General features: G+C 36.3%; 1 pseudogene; it reads right to left on the bottom strand.

Annotated features, from left to right (window-relative positions):
* Positions 1–10595: 10595 nt before the first annotated feature.
* Positions 10596–12430, bottom strand: LOC143563870 (zinc finger CCCH domain-containing protein 39-like; annotated as a pseudogene).
* Between the last annotated feature and the right edge of the window lie 4144 nt (positions 12431–16574).

The raw sequence follows: 16574 nt of genomic DNA, 5'->3' as shown, positions 1-16574 counted from the left end.
ACTGGTACGAATACGTCTTCATAGTCAATACAATATCTTTGTACGTATCCTTTTGCGACAAAGCTTGCTTTATATTTTGTTACTTCATTTTTCGCATCTTTCTTCAGCTTAAATACCCATTTCAAACCAATGGGCTCTTGTCCAGTAGGTAGGTTGGTCAGTGTCCATGTTTTATTCTTTTCTATCGAATCTAACTCGTCTTTCATTGCCCTTTCCCATGCATTATTTCCAGTTGTTTCTTTGTAATTAATTGGTTCTTCGTGTATTAATAGGAGTTCATTTCCATACATGTCAACTCCCTGAATTGCAAATCTCCATGCTCGTCCATGGCTGGAGCTCTTTCATATATTTTGGCCAAATTACATAGACCTTGAATTGGTGTTTCATCTACGTTAGGGTTTATCTCTTCACTTTCAGTGTTGCCATTTACTGATTCATTTTGTGAAAACACAGGAGATTCATCTTGACCTGGACTAGATGAGTTAGAGTATGTTGAGGGTGTATTTTGCCCTATTGACTGTGATCCTTGGCTTGGTGGGGGTACATGGGGTTTCTGGTTCATCGGGATCTTCCCCATAGGTCTCATCTTGATTATCATTGGTTGTGGTTAATTCTACTTCAACCACAAAGTCTACTCATTCGGGTCCTTCATCGGCGTTTGTGAGATGATTCTTCCAATTCCATGCCTTGTTCTCTTCAAATTCCACATCGCGGCTCACCATTACTTTATTTGTATTTGGGTTATATAACCAATATGCTTTACTTCCTGGTTCGATACCCAAATAAATGTTTCTTTCATTTTGATCATCAAGTTTCCTTAAATTTACTGCAGGAATCTTTGCGTGAGCCACACAGCCGAACACTCTCAAGTGTTTCAAATTCGGCTTTCGCCCTGACATTACTTCATATGGTGTTATGTTTTCGAGGGCCTTTGTTGGTGTGCGATTTAGTACATACACCGCATGTCTCACTCATTCACCCCAAAAGTTTTGTGGGGCATTCATACCTTTTAGTAGGCACCGTGTAGTTCCGATTACGGTTCTGTACTTGCGTTCTACCACTCCCTTCTATTGTGGAGTGTAAGGGGCTGCGATTTGTTGTAGTATACCATTTCTTTCACAAAATGTCTTGAACTCTTTCGAGGTAAACTCTCCTCCTCTGTTAGTTCTTAAGGTCTTAATCTTATGACATGTTTCAACTTCAACTACTTCTTTGAACTTAACGAAAAAGTTCAATGCTTCATCCTGAGACTTTATTATATATGCCCACATATATCAAGAGTAATCACCCACCAATAAAAACACATATTTGTTACCGGATTGTGTTGTTGGTGAGATTGGGCCACATAGGTCGCCGTAGACTAATTCGAGCGGTCGCTTTGCTCGAAATTGTGTTTGAGCTGGAAATGAGTGTCGTGTTTGTTTTCCAGCCAGACATATATCACATACTTGTGGCTGATGGGTAAAATCTGGCACACCCTTGGCCATATTTTTCTTAACAATCATTTTAACGAACTCGAATCCAATGTGTCTGAGTCTTGCATGCCACAACATTGACGTCTCGTTTGCTTTTGTAAGAAAACACATTGATTTTCCCATATCAAGCTTTACTTTGTAGAGATGATTTTGTGATCTTTCCACCTTCATCAGGAGATCGCCAGAGCCATCATATATCCACAAAAACTCATTCTTTATCCGTATATCACACCCATTTTCAGTAGCTTGTCCTAAACTCAAAATATTATTTCGAAGATCAGGTATGTAATATACGTCGGTGATCATCTTTTCTTCACCATTATTGCAATTTACTCGTATTGAGCCTTTCCTTCTTATCTTCACATGCGAACCGTCTCCGAATTTTACTTCTCCATTGATGTCTTCATTTAATTCAGAGAAATGAGATTTAATCCCTGTCATATGGTTGCTTGCTCTGTTGTCAAAGTACCATATATCTTTATTACTTAGCTCGGCTTTGGATTTTCTTGATGTTATCTTTTCTTCATTGAGGAAAATTGCATCTTCCTGTTTGGAGCTACAGCTATCTAACAAGAGAGTTTTTATTACTTTTTCGGTTTGAACAATATTGGCTTCTTCTTTATTCTTGGACTTTTGACACACAGATGCGTAATGGCCAAGTTCATTACATTGGTAACACTTTATTTGACTTTTGTCTTTATACTTTGATTGGTCCTTTCGATCATTTGACGATGATCCTTGACCTCCACGGTCTTGTCTGAATGGCTTTCCATGCCCACGGCTCTTTCCACGTATCAATTAACTATCACTACTCTTATCGGGTTTCTAGTTTAATTAGAACCCTCAATGAACGGAGTTCCGGGGGAAGCAACCCTGGTAGCGGGTATTTAGGGGCGACAGCCCCTAGAAGGGTCCAAGGGGCAGAGCCCCTGGCTGGGTTCGAGCTGCCAGGTCAGCTTGGAAAAAATTTATTTTCATTAACTGTCTTAACACATTTTCCATTAGGATTTTTAATTATTATTTTATTTGCTAATTCAAAAAGTTCGAGGGCTTCCTTGTAATTAATCCATTTTATTATAAGTTCAAGGGCCTTTCTGTCATTCTTTCAAACTTCTAATTCGTCCCAGTCCCTTAACGAATGGGGTTCATAGTCAATTAACCCATTCGTTACTTCATAACGAACTGACTATTATAACGAATCAGCCTTCATGATGAATTTGCTACTATAACGAATTGGACCTTATAACGAATTGGACTTTATAACGAATTGGTCCTTATAATGAATGGCCCGTTTATAACGAATGGACCTTCTAATGAATGAGGGTTCATTCGTCATTCCCCCATAACAAATTGCTTAATGAACGAAGCTAATTCGTTATTCTTCCTTAACGAATTACTTGCTAGTTCGTTATTTCCCCGCTAACGAATTAGGGTTAGGTCAGAATGTCAGAATATTCTCTAACATCCTCGTACACTTTTCTTGCGCCATCATCGCCGAAAAACCGGGTTCTCGCCGAAAAAGGGAGATCTCAGTCATTTTTCCACCGTTTTCACTGTTTTTCGTCTCGTTTGATCCAAATCTGAGCTAGGGTGACCCTTATGCTCATCTTTTGATCGGTTTATACCCGATTCCATCCGGATCTCGTGACTTTAACGGTTTAAGGTGTCGGCTCTTCGTTTCATGATTAGATCTAGAAGGTTTGGGTCCATACAATATCATACTATCATTACCTTGGGTCAGAAATCAATTATTCTTCTTGGTTTCGGTTTAGAGAAAGAGAGAAATATGAGAGAGAGCTTAAGTGTGTGTTTTGGATGGTTTATGAAATGGGTGAAATGAATGGATTAATGGGTGATTATGGTTTATATATTATGGGTCATGGGCTTGAGCCCATGGTCTATCTTCCTTCATATTCCAAATCCATTATCCCTATCTATTTAGTTACATCTCTACTAATCCAAGTAAAATTTCCTACCGTAAATAGATAATATATTTACTATTATATTTCTAGAAATTTCGGGATGTTACACAACATCACCTGAACAACCTTCTACACAACCGTCCATTCTTAACCCTATTCCTCAACCTTAGTCGGTAGCCCCACGTTCAAGGCCTGCCAACCTTCGGCCCAATCCTACCCCTACCCAACGTTATTCTCCTTCTTCATTTCATACTTCTCTTCACTTCTCTCTTTTCGAGCCTTCTTCCTTTACCATCGCCAACAGGTATCCAGAATGGCGTAATGCCATAACGGAAGAGCTTACCGCGCTTGCTAAAAACGGTACATGGTCTGTTGTTCCTCCTGTCAAAAACTCTAACATTATTGATTCAAAGTGGGTCTACAGGTTGAAAAAGGATCAAGATGGAAAGGTTACCCGGTTTAAAGCTCGCCTTGTCGCAAAAGGATATCGTCATCAACCTGGAATAGATTATCAAGAGACTTTCAGTCCGGTAATTAAAGCAACTACCATCCGGGTACTTCTCTCTTTGGCGGTTAGCAACCAATGGCCTCTGAGATAACTAGATGTCCAAAATGCTTTTTTGCACGGTGATTTACACGAGACCGTATACATGTGTCAACCGCCTGGCTTCGTTGACAAAGACAAGCCCAATCATGTGTGTCTACTCCATAAATCTTTGTACGGGCTCAAGCAGGCACCGCGCGCTTGGTTTACTCGGCTTTAAAATACACTTCAGTCTATCGGTTTCACTGGGTCTAAAACCGATCCATCATTATTCATTCTGAAGACCAAGGGAGTTCTTGTGTATGTGCTTGTTTATGTTGATAATATCATTGTAACAGGCAACAATGTCAACGCCATCAATGATGTCATCGGTAAGCTTAGCTCCACCTTTGCGGTTAAGGACTTAGGGGACTTGAATTATTTTTTTGGCATTGAAATCGTTCCGAATGGCAAAAGTATTATCTTGTCTCAACGCAAGTACATCTTTGAGCTAATCACTAAGGCAGGTTTAGCAGATTGTAAATCAGTCCCCTCACCAATGAGTAGTTAGCACGTTTTATCTCTCGGTGACAGCGCTCTGATGACCGATGCCACTAAATATCGTCAAACCGTCGGTGCTCTTCAGTACGTGACCCTCTCATGACCGGACATTACTTATGTTGTCAATAAAGTGAGTCAATATATGCATGCCCCTACAGAAAATCATTGGTTGGTAGTCAAATGTATTCTTCATTATCTCAAAGGCACCTCACATTTTGGTCTCTTAATTCGTCATGACTCCGCATTCACTCTTCATGCCTTCACCGATTCTCAGTGGCCTAACTCGCTCAAGGCATATTCGGATGCGGACTGGACTGGTTTTCTGGATGACCGCCGATCCACGAGGGGGATTTGCAATCTATTTTGGACCGAATCTGATCTCTTGGAACGCTCGAAAACAACGAACTGTTTCCCGGTCCTCAAATGAATCTGAATACAAGGCTCTTGCTGACACTGTTGCTAAACTAACGTGGCTTGAAGCTCTTCTCAATGAACTCGGGATTGTCACAAAATCAGTACCCACGCTTTGGTGTGATAATCTCGGAGCCACATATCTTTCTGCTAATCCGGTGTTTCATGCTCGAACGAAACATGTGGAGGTCAATTTTAATTTTTTTCGTGAAAAGGTAGCTAAAGGCAAGTTGAAAGTTCAGTTCATATCGAAAATAGATCAGATTGCTGACGTGTTTACGAAACCACTACCATCTCAACGTTTTCTAGTTTTGAGGTCCAAGTTGCAGGTCGTTCCCCGTCCTCAACTTGCGGGGGAATGTTTTAGACAATATAATATTAACCCTAGTATTCTAGGTGGTATCAAACTGTAACTTTAGGTTTTATATATATATATATATATATATATATATATTGTCTGATACTCCTATTGTATTCATTCAGAAATAATATTTTCACAAAAATACAAGGTTTGATTATTTACAAAAAAATAATAATGGTTCTTAAACTGTGTTTATCTGTATTCTTTCTGACCTTAAAACTCACTTTTCATAAATCGAGTTTGATGAGTGGATCATTCGGAGGTTGCCAATATGGTTGGATGTAAAAGTGAGAAGAAGATTCCTTTTATTTATCTAGTTGGAGCCAAGATGAATTCTCTTAAGGGGTGGGATCTAGTTTTTGAATCGCCTTACTAAATGGAAAGCTAATTTGTTATCCATTGGTACCCATTTACGATTAATAAGCATCTTGAGGTTATGAGAGCAAGACTTTTTTGGGAAATAAATGGGGTTGGTTTTAGCTGATAAATCTAAAGGGGGATTGGGAATAGGATGTTTGTCGAGTCTTCTATACAAGCGACGGTGGAGGACTGTCTTGAACCCAGCTTCTTTATGGGTTTGAGTCATAAATATATTTTCGGGGAAAGACTCGATATCTTTGGGGTGGTGAATAGCTTTAATTACAAAGACAATAGGGAAACAATTTGCGCTAACATTAGTTGTGTAGTTAACAAATTACATGATAAGGATGTTGTTCCGCGGTCTCGATGAGAAAAAAAGTCGTTAATGGGAAAAATACTTTTTTTGGAAAGAGAGATGGTTAGATGATACATCTCTTTGTGATAGATTTTTTCTAAGTTATTCTGTTTAGAAAAACATAAGGAGGCTTTAATTATTGATCGAATACACAACTTAGGTTTCATTTGGGATTGGAGACATGTACTTATGGGAGGGGCGGAGGCATAGATGAGTTATATGGGGTTTTTGGAGTATTCTAGGTTACTAACTCAGAAGACAAATGGGAATGGGTATGTGATTGCAGAGATGAGTTTTCGGTAATGGAGTGAGGAAAGTTATTACAGGTCCTTTTACCGGATGCTACTCAACCTACTAGATGGAACTTGATGATGCCTAAAAAGGTGAATATTCATGTGTGGAGGCGTTTTCTAGATCGACTTCCAACGAGATTAAATTTAAGCAAGAGAGGTATTGATAACCCATCTATTTTGTGTCCGTTATGCTCCTTGGTGATTGAGACTGTAGACCATATTTTTGGCGTCTGCAATGTCGTTAATCGTGTTTGGTGTCGAATTGAGAGATGGCTCATTTCTAGATTCAAAAAGCCCACAATCCATTTTAAATCGGTTGGATTTGAATCATTTCTTGAGAACAAAGAAGAAGTTGATCGAAACTATCATCTTTTCGGCTTGGTGGAGTATTTGGAAAAGGCGTAACAAAGGCATTTTTGGGAGTTGTGGCAGGAACAATGATTTTCTTCTTGATTCCATGATTTCCACGTCTGTTTTGTAGTGTTCTAGTCGTAATAGTAAATGTAAGTTTGATTGGACAGAGTGGTTGAAAAATCACATTCTCTTCATGTAATTGAATGTTTTCCTCAGGGTTAGTGTTTTGCTAACCATAAAGATTTTGTTTTTTATATACAAGTCTTTCAAAAAATGTATATAAACCGAACCGAATTTCTATATTTATATGTTTATATTTTTTATGTTAAATAATTTATAAATATTTAATAAATATGTAACTAAAATACTTTTTCCTCTAAATGTACAATATTCAGATTTATGATTGAAAATGCAAAGTAGACTTTATTTAGTCAACGTATGTTTCAAAGTCAACTAGATCAGTAGTTAAATAATAAAGGAAACTGAACTGCAACGTTGGCTATATTTTGTCACAGTAGAATGCATATAAGAAAAGGCCTACTGACTTGACTGAATCTTTAAATGCTTTTGTAATTTTGGTGTTTGGTTGTTTGCTTTGTTTTGGCTAGGTTTTTAGTTATATATTATTTGGTACATAATTTGTTGTGCAATCTGTTGGCTTTGCGTTTTCATTATGCCATCTTACTCTTATCATAACTTATGTTGTTATTTCTTTATTACAGCATGTCAGCATCAACACATAAAAGGTCACCGCCAGTTAGTCCAACTCAGCCGTACAGAGCCCTTAAGCGACTCCAAGTTATCTACAGTTTCGAGGAAAACTCATCCGCCAAAAGACCCACTGGTGATAACCTGAATGCCCTCATGATCGAACTGGAGATAAAAAAAATCTCAATCTTTCTTTATACCTAAGACCCAACCACAATCAAGACTTGACTTCCTCTCTTTACAATCGATGCCGGAGACCCAAAGATCATGTTATATTCTAGCAAAGGAATAATAAAAGTGTCTGCGCGTTGCGGCTGGGCTTAACAGGAATTTGGTCGTTAGCACGTGGTCCGGTTTGTTATGGCACCATCGTTTCTTATAGTAAATTGTCTATTTGGTATAGTTTATGATACGAAAAAAAAACAAAATATATTTAGCAATATTTGGGGAAAAGATAATTTAACGGGCACATAGAATTAACTTGATCTCAATTATGACAAAACTAAAGTACAATCAAAGTATCTTATCTATGTGACCTGCACCTTTGAATTTGGCCCTCCAAATTTTGTTGCAATGTTGAGTAAGTTGGTTTTTTTGACACACGTCTTATGGAAAACCTTTTTTGTAACTAAACAATAAACATTGTGTATCACATAAAGAATTCGATTTATACATGTTACAACTTGTCATCAATAACAATCTCAAGGGCATTTTGGAATATGGAGTTAAGGGTATTAGCAATTTGGTGTATAAAAGAGCACGTGATTGCGATTGTTAATTTTGAGACTGATTCTGTGTTAAACATAGTGCTATTGCAAAGGTTTGTAATAGCAATGTTACACTACTGAGCAACAAACAATTTGATTTAAGTTATGTACAGTTTGTAAAGTTACCATTTTAATGCATACTTTAACGTTATTCTATTAACAAAGAAATTGCACTAAAACAAAAACAATTAATAAAAAACAAACAGCAATCCTTGTTTAGGTTACAGTCCTATTTCCACTCAACCATCTTTAAAAAGAGAAATCTTTAATTATTTTAGAAGATCATACAAATGAAATAACTTATTTATCAATCTTTAAAATGAATTTAAACTATTTAACAAGGGTTATTATCGTAACTATTTAACCTGCATCCCTGCCTTTGTAACAAAACCGGAATCGTCAACCAAACTTGTACATATCCAAATAACACTATTTTCCTTTTCTTCATAAACTCCAATGAGTTTTGTAAACATGGAGGCGCTGGTATGTCCTTAAAATAACTGGCTCCGTCTCGTGAAACAATTACAAAAAACGGTTACTTTATCTCAAGTCATGGTCGCGAATTGACGGGTCAAACCCAAAGATGGTGTGTGTATTCAAGGATTGACATGAACTCGACTAAGAGTGTGTAGAAAAACCTAAAAAACCTGATAAAGCATAACACATCTGTTAATTGAGGGGGGGGGGGTAAACAAATCGAACTGGCTAACTGTGAGTTTAGTATTTGACTCGGTTATCGGTTCTACAAATCAGTTTCCCGTTTGATTCTCATTTTAATTAGAAATCCCAACCGTTTAACCCAAAAAAGATTATAAAAATCTCTTCTTTTTTATGCCTGGTAACTTTAATATCCTAGTTACATATCATTGTTAGTTTATAAAAAACTGTTTAAAGTATTCCACTTTTTTAACCCGAACAGTTTTAAGTAATTACAAAAAACACATTTATTAAAACATATGGGTTGATCGGGTCAACCTATGAACCACCAAGTTGACACCAATCACAACCCGCTTACATAAATTTGTGGGGTCACCAAAACTCGTTTAGTCTAAACCCACCCAAACAGTTGAGCCCATTTAGTCTAAACCCACCCAAACAGTTGAGTCCATGTTTGATTCGCACCATGTAAGACAATCAGTTAAACAGTTTCCAGAAATTACCCTGAGCGTTTGGATTTCTTCTCTTGATTTTTTGTCATCGTTTTCTTCCTTGGAGTATGAATTGAAATTTTCTTGCAGCAAAAAAATAGTACAGTTTAATTAGTTTGTTATAATTTAATAAAGAAACATGCAAAAGTTGGGAAATTGAATACTTCTAATCAGATGCAAGCAATTTGAGAATGTCATCTGAAAGTATTCCTTATTTTTACAGTGTTTCACCTTCGTTAAGTCGTCCCACTTATTTATTTATATATTGGGCCGTTTATCTTCCGAACTCGTATATTTTTCCATCATCCACGTCAGCTTGCATTGTCTTCTCGATCCATGGCTGCAAATAATTAGTTTAAATTAAAAAGAGAGATCGTAATTCATTAATTACATCATTCTTAAGCTATACCCAAACTGCAACTCTAACCCGAATTTTTCAAAAATTCCTAAACGACTATGAAAACGTCTTGTTCATGCATAATGTTCGGGGACGTTAACGTTCTTTTGTTTAGAGACATTCGTTTACCTTCGCAAATTTACGCTTCGCCGGGGGGGGATGTGTTAAACTAATTTACAAATAAACTAATGCGCCAACTCACAATAACAACTTGCAATGATAATTAACTATGTTTTCTTAATTAATGAGTAAATTTGAACATTCGTAACATGCCGGCTTAGAAGAAAAACGAAATGAAACAATCGAACATAGTAAATTTAAGACCCAATCATATATCACTAACCAATCGAACCAAAAAATTACAAAACCATAACATGATAACAAACCATAATTCTATAAGAATCTTCAATTAACAAAGTAACAAATCCAAGAAGTCCAATACCTGTAATCGAAGAAGCCATAGCCCAGGATTGATATCAGAAGACCAGAACTCAGTTTAATACTCTAATTCAACCAGAGTAGAGTATAATTAATCCAACCAGAGTATGATTAATAAATCAGCGCCAACACAATCTAAAATCAGATTGAAACCAAGAATTAGAGCATGAGAAATCAAAATGGCAAATCGAAAACTAATCAACCTTTTATGTTCTGGTGACACAAATGAAGGCCAATTGGACAAAAACTATATGATTTAAACTACAAAATAGACATGATAGAGACAAATGCAGCATCCAAATTCTTCAACTATTGCCTTAAAACGATTAAAAGTAACAATCTTCATTTCCAATTAAATGACATCCAAAATCAATTACATAAACCTAATCCAGAAATGTAACATAACATCTTAAATTGTAAATGGTATAATCATCATTTATCAGTTCATTAAACTTCACTTCTAAGCTATATACTTAATTACTCCATCCACACAAATGTGCACTTAGTTTAGTTTTCATGAAATTAAAATATTGTAAACTGTAAAAACCGCCCTTGATATGCATAACCTCTGTAGCGTAGATTGACAACCATAAGTATTTCCTCATCAGTAAGAGCATGACGAAAGTGACAACGGTGACCATAAGGGCAGACATCACCAGCAAGAACCATACGAGAATACGACAGACCTCGGATTTGTAGCGCGGGTGCCCAATCACAAGACACAGCTCACTTATTCCATGTGCAAAGTGACAGTTATCTCCATAAGGACAGGTTCCAGTCTCCTGCCACTTGTTACACAGCTCGGTTTTCGACATTCCCGGGTTGTAGACATCAAACTCCAATCTTTCTGCAGCTCTCTTCTCCCCAAGCACATGCACAAGTTGCTGTTGAAATCATAATTATAACAACTTGCTTTATTAGGTAAGGTTAGAAAAAAAATGAATAAAGGATTCTTCCATTTTAAGCAACATACATGAATTTAATTGTAAACTGTAAAGTCAAATGTGCAGAATATAAATGTATATAATCCACATGAATTTTGTGATGGATTCTGGTTTAAAAGTGTAGTCATTGTGTTTATGAAATTGACTCATGAAAAGTCAAAATTACTTAACAAAATTGACTAATGAAATATGATTCTATGAGTGAATAATGGAAATCAGATCTAAATTAATCATATAAATGGCTGTAAGAATCCCGACTAACAACTTAGCGATTGACCTAACGGAGTGTTGATGAGTCTGTCGTTGAGGCAGAATTGACTTCAAGTATCCTTTGTAACGAATCGAAATGCTTTTAGGCATCAAAACTCTCTCGCTATTGTGCCTCAGGAACTGATTCGGTTCAATCACACTCGGAAGTGACACACTACTCTCCGAAAACGACGCTCCAATGCCAAGCCGACTAAACTCTCCAATCAAATTCGAACAACTAAAATAGTTCTGCTGCTGCTGTTGCCTTCGAGAACAGACTCAACCGCTGCACCAAATCCGTATTCGCAACACGGAGAGCCTCATTTTCCTGCCGAAGCACATCAACCTCTTTCACACAATCCTGTAAACTCGCGAGACACATAGTGTAGCTGTTTTTATATAATATGATTTTAGTAATCGTATTTCACATACTAATAACTTTTTTGAAAGAAACCTCTGGTTTAACTTTTTTTTTAACAAACGCATCTATCTTGTGCCTCAGGAACTGATTCGGTTCAATCACACTCGGAAGCGACACACTACTCTCCGAAAACGACGCTCCAATGCCAAGCCGACTAAACTCTCCAATCAAATTCGAACAACTAAAATAGTTCTGCTGCTGCTGTTGCCTTCGAGAACAGACTCAACCGCTGCACCAAATCCGTATTCGCAACATGGAGAGCCTCATTCTCCTGCCGAAGCACATCAACCTCTTTCACACAATCCTGTAAACTCGCGAGACACATAGTGTAGCTGTTTTTATATAATATGATTTTAGTAATCGTATTTCACATACTAATAACTTTTTTGAAAGAAACCTCTGGTTTGATTTTTTTTTTAACAAACGCATCTATCTTTTTTCCATGACATGAACCTAACAAGAAAGTTAATGTGTTAGGGTTGGGTTTAAACGGGTCAACTCATAAGTAACCCATAAACTCGTATATTTATTTGACACAACTCATAAGTAACCCATAAACCCGTATATTAAGAAAAAATTGAGTCTTTGGCAGATTCCAATTGATATGCTTTATTATATGATCACCATACTCAAGTACGCCCAGGGAAAAATGGATGTTGTGTAAGCTATCAGAAATCCAAACTTCATATGATCTCCATCATCATGCATTCCCTTTCAAAGATCCAAATTTACTTCTTTTCCATCTTGTAGGCCTGAGTTACCCCTATATGATATTTCATTATCTACAAACTTAACAACTACAAATAATAATAATAATAATAGAGTGTTTGCTAAGACATATATTAAAATACATAAACTAATATCAAATCATACTAAAGAGATAGAGTTGATCATAATAAAGTTATATATATTCTGAATTCAATGTAGTATAATTGAAGAATTATCACTGTTTAAGTCAATTCAGAAGGCAGACGTAAAAAATTTAAATGCAATAAGTAGTGGCCCGATATTTGAAAACAATGACTACAGACAAATCAAAATTAAGAGAAAATAACTTTACATCTGTAAACATAGAAACAAAAACAAGAGTTAATTCTGGCATCTTTAAACTTTATTAAGCAATGCAAACACTGTAATGATTATATACTTAATAACTGGACTGTAAAAATAACATATAGAACAAACAAATAAATAGAAAGTAACTAATATATATAGGCCAGATCACTTCCTAATGCTAGACTATGGTGTCAAATTTGCATGAGAATAGCACTTTTACATCTTTGGTGTTATAACAACCAGCTTCCTTTTACAATTCTGTTCAATAACTACAATGGTTCATACAAATTGGTCACTTATTCCTGAATTGCTAAAGTTCGTTATGTATGCAAGTTTAATCCCCAATGATGTTAGTGAAGGGAGCCTTTTGTTATAATTTTTTTCCCAAAAATCGGTCAATGCATAATAGGAGTATGTCTTTAGATCTGAACTCATAATCTAATTGTAAAGGTCTACAGCCCACTTGATTTTATGCTTTAATTCTTGATCATTACCTTTGGAGGGATTTGGTAGTGTAACTATGGAACTTGTTTTATAGAAGTAAGTGAAATATAATGGCATGTACACCCTTAACATATGGGATGTTGGGGAACAAAAGACTATAAGGTCTTATTGGAGAAACTACTTTTGAGCAAACTGATGGACAAACTTAAACATTTAAATGCAATAAGAAGTGACCCAATATTAGAAAACACAAATGGGTCTTACTTAAACATATGTGAATCTAGAAAGTAAATGAAATCTAAAATCAGAATTAGACATCCGAACAAGAGAATAACAACTATGCTTACTGTCAACATGGATAAAAGATTTTACCGAGTGATGATGTTGTTCACCACCGTGCATATTCACATAGTACCATTATCAGCGGATGACCAAGATGGATATCATATTCGTTTGTCGCCATTGTCATCATCACCCATGCTCACCTAAACTGAAAATCACCGTCGAATCTTATTGTTAGATATAAAATTAGGGCAAATGGTTTAACTTGAAGGAAATATAACAAATATAAATTAACAAAATTAGGATTCAAAAAAATTAAAGAAAATGGAATGTAACCAGGCGAGATAATGCTCGCTGTTCAAAGGCTCTGTGAAAGCACTGACATCCCTCATTACACCATGTTAATGCCAAATACAATTAGTACATAGTCTAACCTAACTAATGTTAGCAGGAGATCGATTAGAATTGATAGTGTTTTAGGGCTTCTAATAGATTTTATATATAGTAGTAATCATTGAGAAGAATCATACCTAATCGTTAAAATTGGAGGAACGACCATAAGTCGCAGTGGGCATGGAGGAGCGACTTGACTGAATGTGTTGAAACAGAGCGGTGGCTGAATTTAACAGAGACACGAATTAATGATGTAAGTGCTAAAAATCATGATAGTGCAAACATAAAACAAAAAGTTTGTAACATAGATAATAGAAATAGAAATTGAAATGTGATCTGCCATAGGTATCTTCTATTAGGTCAATTAAAAACAAATCAAACTCGACCAACAAAATTTCAATCAATTATAGGTCAAGAAAAATTGAACCCAACAAGAACATAAACATTTTGGTGAATACCTACAACAAATTGCGAAATCGATGAAACAACGAGCGGTGGCCTTGTAAACCAAATTCGGCAAGATTGGAAGGCTGAATTCGTGGAAATCAAGAGGGAAGAGGAGTGGGAGACTCACAGATTTGGCGATGAATGATGGGGTGAGGGTCGTATATGAATGGAGCATTCATATACGAAATGGACGATTTAATGGACGATTTAATGCTGGTAACGGTTCAATTGCTTGAATTCGCCGGAATCTAGTCGGAGACTTAATGGACCATTCAATTTTACGGCGTCTCGCCAGGGGAGATGAAAATGTGCCTATACGTGTTATAATATAATATAGATTAGTTACTAGTTGACAAAGTTATATATATTTAAATTCACTATTTTCGGCCAACATTTTCTTCGCCCTAAAAGTTTCAAGATCAGATGGCGAAAACCGAAAAAACCAAAACCAAAATGTAAAACCGAAACCGAACAACTTCAAAAATCTCAAAACCGAAATTTTGGGTTTTTGTTTTGTTTTAGCTCAAAACCAACTCAAACCGATCTGTGCATTCCCTTACTGTAGGCGGTGACAACTAGGATTACAGGAGTATAAAATTACTTTTAAAGTTACTTTTGAAAATTTTCACTGAAACCCAAAACATATGGGACGGTTGAGTATGAAATTACTTTCGAATTTTTCATCGATTTGATTTGAGACGGATATGGGGTTTGGTGATATATCCGTTTACTCGATAATATATAATTATTTACATGGCTCTGGTAGAGGGGCGTATAGGCGATGATATAAGCAGTGGTGACACTGGTGGAGGGGCGGTGGTACGGGCGATGGAACAAGTTGTGGCGGTGGCCTGGGTTACCGCTGGTAGAGGGGCGATGAGATGCGATGGTATAAGTAGTAGTGGTGGTGTGGGTTACATTGACTAAGTGAGTTAACAAAGTTGCTGATTTAAACACACAATTGAGGAGGAGTTGCCGATTTAAAAACACAACTGACAAGGAGTTACCGATTTAAACACACAATTAATTGACAAGAAACGCATAATTAACAATGAGTTACTTATTTAAACAGATAATTAATTAATTGACAACAAGTAAGAAACCTCATTAACCTCAATAACGTTAACGGAAGTAAGAAACCTCAATAACGTTACGTTAACAAAATAATAACCTCAATGACGTTACGTTCATTGTTTTCAGACCCGACCCGGACGTCGACCCAGACGCCTTACCGGGTCAAAGGTCGAACCGACCTGAGAGGGCAGACCGGTATTTGACCGGGATGACGTCATAACTAATTTATTAAATATATAATTGCATATATATATATATATATTCATATATATATATATATAATTAATATAAAAAATAATGTTAATCAAAAATAAAATAATAATAATAATAACAAACTTTAATGTTTATCTATATTTTATAGATTGTCTTTTAAATATGTATGATTTTTGTTTCATCAATATAAAAAGATCAATATAGATATCAATAAAACTTTCAATATATGTTTTATAGATTGTCTTTTAAATATGTATGATTTATGTTTTATCAATATAAAGATCAATATAGATATCAATAAAACTTTCAATATAGATATCAATAAAACTTGGTTGATTGACTAATGGGTAATTATGAAAGCTTTTATCACTAAAATAACCCAAATAATGGGTAATTATGAAAGCTTTTATCACCAAAATAACCCAAGTTCGAATCCCGGCACCAAAATAACCCAAGTTCCTAATGAAAAATGGGTTTAACCAAAATAACCCAAGTTCCTAATAGGTTCCTAATGAAAAATGGGTTTAACCAAAATAACCCAAGTTCCAAATAGGTTCACCTGCCGGGTCAACCGGCCTAACCTGTCAGGGACAACCGCTCAACCGCCGCCTCAACCGTAAAACCGGCAGCTTCACCTGCCGGGTCAACCGCGGCCTAACCGGTCACCGGCCACGCTCAGCCGCAATACCGGTGGGGGTTTCCGCAATACCGGTGGGGGTTTCCGCGGCCTAACCGGTCACCGGCCACGCTCAGCCGCAATACCGGTGGGGGTTTCAATAACGAAATTTCAGATTAACGTAACCGATTTAAACTTAATTGACATGAGAAACTAAAAAAAATTTTAAACGAACGCCACTTATTTTTTTTTGTTTTTGAATTAAAAAAAGATTGCACATATTTTATTTTGAATTAAAGTTGCATAATTGACCATTGGCATTTTACTTTTCGATTTTGGCATGTAAAGATAAATAATGAAAG

The sequence above is a fragment of the Bidens hawaiensis genome, unplaced genomic scaffold, assembly GCF_021521415.1.
Source record: "Bidens hawaiensis isolate Kalapana, Puna unplaced genomic scaffold, B.hawaiensis_p1.1 tig00021554_1, whole genome shotgun sequence".
In the NCBI taxonomy this organism is placed as follows: domain Eukaryota; kingdom Viridiplantae; phylum Streptophyta; class Magnoliopsida; order Asterales; family Asteraceae; genus Bidens; species Bidens hawaiensis.
This window is presented reverse-complemented; position numbering and strand designations above follow the sequence as displayed.